Source organism: Meleagris gallopavo, chromosome 14 (genome assembly GCF_000146605.3).
Source record: "Meleagris gallopavo isolate NT-WF06-2002-E0010 breed Aviagen turkey brand Nicholas breeding stock chromosome 14, Turkey_5.1, whole genome shotgun sequence".
Classification (NCBI taxonomy): domain Eukaryota; kingdom Metazoa; phylum Chordata; class Aves; order Galliformes; family Phasianidae; genus Meleagris; species Meleagris gallopavo.
Window position 1 is genome coordinate 18,282,357 of NC_015024.2, and position 3,542 is coordinate 18,285,898.

Here is a 3,542-nt window from a genome sequence, read left to right on the forward strand (position 1 = left end):
CTGCCTGCCTGTCTGCCTGTCTGTCCACCTGTCCAGTTATCTGTCCGGCTGTCCGCCCGCCCGCCCAGCTGTCTGCCTGTCTGTCTGTCAAGCGGGCGGTGTCAGTCACAGGGCTGTGCTGAGCTGACCGGGAGGCAGAGCGCAGCGTCTCCGATTTCAGCTCCCCCGGGACATCCTGTTCTCCCGATAGCCCAGGAGATGTAAATATAGCAAATGCAAAGCAAGGCACTTTCCTGCCGTGCCTCGCTCGGGCTGCATTTAGAAGGGGCTGAAGCCTAGCAGCACAGTTGGAAACACCCATCTGCAACTGTTAAATAGGCAGCGTGTTTTATTTTTAGTTTAAAATGAAGTTCCTGTTTGTAAGGCCAGAAGGGTTACAGGAAAAAAAAAAAAGCAGCAGGATCATTTACTGCGAGGTTTCTTTTCACGTGTCCTTCCTTCCTTCCTCCCTCCTGAGAAATAGGATGTGGACCGCGGCTGTTCCAGCCCGCAGCGTTCGTTAGCAGCAATGCCCGGTCCTGCAGGGCTGTCACACCTCGTGCCACGGCAGCGCTGCGCTGCCCGGCCGTGCCAAGCGCCCTTCAGGTCGGGTTGCTCCACCGAGCGCTTATCTCATGTAAATGAACGCTGCCTCTTCCTTCCTTTCTCTTTCGTCAGGCTGCGGGCTGCCCTGGCGGGCGGGGTGACGGGAGGGTCAGCGGAGCACACCCTGATGGGCAGCGCTCGGCACCACCGGCCCCGCCAATTAGCGCAGCTGGGGCTAACGAGCCCGCTGGTCAGTGCACGGCTCCGTCCAGCTGTAGTCGATCAGGATGTGTGGGGTGAGCACCGTTTGGGTGCCTCCTTAAAGTGCCCTCCAGGGAAGGGGCTGTGAGCTGCTGATGGGGATTCCCAGGAGCTGTGGGAGCCCTGGTGCACGGATTGGCTTCATGTAGTGCCGTGTGAAGGAGAGGAGGCTTTGCTTAATGAAGCAGGATGGGTTAGGTGGGAAAGTGAGTGGGGGGATTTGGGTGGGGGGAGGAGGTGTGTGCCGCTTGCAGGGCTTTGCCTCTCATGCTCTGAGAGGCGTCTGAGTGCCTGCAGCTTTGGGTGGGTGTTAGGTGGAATCCAGCCTCTCAAAGATACCTGCAGCTGATTCAGAAGTAGGGCTGCCCTGATCCCTGCAGCCTCGTGGTGTGTGAGCACTGGGGCTTGAGTCCAGGCCAACATACATTGAAAAAAGATGAAGAGAAGGATGGGCAGTACGTGGCAGGAGGGGCAAACTGAGACCTGGTGTGGCCTCTGCAGGGAGCCAGGGCCTTCTGCTGCTGGTTTTAATGAGAAAACCCCAGTGGAAATTTTAAACTTGGATCTTCATCAATTGCTCCAAGTTCAGGGAGCTCAGGAGGGGGAGTTCGGCCCAGTCCATGCACCACAGCTATCTGCAACATTCACAGCCCGATGCTTTTTTTTCCAGAGACAAATTCTGCCAAAGATGAGTGCTTGGATATGAGGCATTTCTCTTCTTTTTCATCCCTTTTGCTAATTTAATTCCCAGATCTAAATCTGATTTTTCTGTCTCAGGCTTCTGTGACCTGGGATACATCGCTCATGGTTACGAAACTGCCATGGCTCCATCCCTCCCTGCCGTGCTATGGGATGGTCGTGGCACTCACCTGCAGCAGCTCAGCCCAGGGCAGGAGCCCCTGGCTTAGGCACCGGGCAGGTTTATTGCAGTATTGAGTCACGGCATTCTGACGCGACAGTGCGCAAAGCACTGCATTTCCTCATTACCGAAAGAGAGGCACAGAAGCCACATGCTGGCTCTCCCTTATTTTCATTCTTTCTTGTTTTCTTGGTTGTAGAATGAGAGCTAATCAGAGCGATGCTCTCCAGCAGGCTTCTGTGCACGGCGTTACAGTGAAATCTGAAATTCCTTTTGCTGCTCATGCATACAAAGCAGGAAGAGCGAGCGCGGCTGCAGACTGTTTGTGCTTTCAGATGGTCTCGCCAAGGAGAAAACAACAGGGTAGCGGGAAGAAAGCGCATTTGCTCGGAAACACGTCTGGAGTGCAGCTCCCCAGCGCTCACCCTAGGGCAGGGCAGGGACACAGAGAGCCCTGCAGCCATCCCAGCGCACGCCCACAGCTCCTGCTGCACGGCGAGGTCAGCAGCCTGCAGAGGAACACGCTGGGCACGTCGTTCCTCCTGCTCTGCTCTGCAGCCCTGCTGCACAGTGTCACGTGAAGCACTGATTAGAAAGTATTCATAGAATGGCTTGGGTTGGGAGGGACCCTGAAGACCATCCAGTTCCAACCCCTGCATGGATGGGGTACCTCCAGCAGCTCAGGCTGCCCGGGCCCCACCATCCCTGCCTTGGGCCCCTACAGGGATGGAGCATTACGTGGGTCCTTCTGGCTTGTAGCACACAGCCGTGGTGGCTGGGAACGAGCACCCAGCTGTTTTCTTTGCTTCCAAGTGACGCCCAGTCCCCAAGATTATCTCCCCTTGGCTGCGACAACATGGAAAAAGGCACTGGGATCGACAAGTAGACAAGTGTTTCCCGTGCTCTGCATCCATCCATCTGATAATGGCTCGCTGCAGGCGAAACCCCTCCCTGCGATGTCTTCTGTGCTTAGAGAGAGGTGCTGGGGCCGGGGGCTGTGCTTAGGGCTGGGTGGCACCGGGTGACGCTGGGGTGAAGCTGAGGAGGCGAGAGAGGAGCGCTTTCGTGAAGCTGCACCCCCCTCTGCTGGAGGAACCCAGCAAGGACACGGGCAGAGAAAGGGGTGAGGAAAAGGGGTTCGAAGCTGTTGGGTCACACAGGGATGCCAAAGGCCACAGAGTGCGGAATGGTGGCCTCGGTGGGATTGGGATGTATAGAATCACGGAGCCACAGAATGATGGAGCGACTTAGGCTGGAAGGGACCTTAAAGATCACAGAATGAGAGAATGGTTGGGATGGAAGGGACACTGAGTCCCTGCCATGGGCTGGCTGCCCGCACCTCAAGCTGCACAGAGCCCCATCCACGGCCTCAGGCATCTCCAGGGATGGGGCACCACAGCTCTGTGCAGTACTGCCAGGGCCTCACTGCTCTGAGTGAAGATTTTCCTCCTCATATCTAATATAAATCTCTGCACTTCTCATTCTATATAGAGAAACGTGAACCATAGTTGCCTAAATTTATCAGGCATCAATAAGGGCCATCCATGGGTCTGTGCCAGCCAGCCACAACGCAGCCCTATTTCAAATCTGTTTTTGCAAACGGGGTGGCAGTGCCTCTCCTGACCCATCCCCACGGCCACCTCTTACCTTCAGTGCTGGGGAGGAAGAAGAAGTGGGTGGGGGACTTTGGGACTGCCCTGAGGCTGTAACCTGCAACAAGCAGCCTTGTGTGAGTGAGGAAATAATGCTGTTTTGGGTTCCAGGGCCTCACCCAGCACCTCCCCAGTGCTGCAGTGGGTCTCCCATGAGCGCTGGCTTCCTGCAGATTCAGTAGGACACATCTGCACATTGTGCTTAGACTTCATGCTGGAAGAATGCTTTCTTTTCTTTTTGGATT

General features: G+C 55.8%; 1 long non-coding RNA gene across 2 annotated transcripts; it reads left to right on the forward strand.

The window, feature by feature from the left end:
- The first annotated feature begins 71 nt into the window (after positions 1-71).
- Positions 72-2,281, forward strand: LOC109369982. 2 transcript variants are annotated; one of them, XR_002119717.1, is made up of 2 exons: positions 72-992; positions 1,845-2,281. It is a non-coding gene; the product is annotated as an uncharacterized LOC109369982 (long non-coding RNA). The 2 variants fall into 2 exon arrangements; XR_002119716.1 differs by having other exon boundaries at positions 72-984.
- Positions 2,282-3,542: the final 1,261 nt, after the last annotated feature.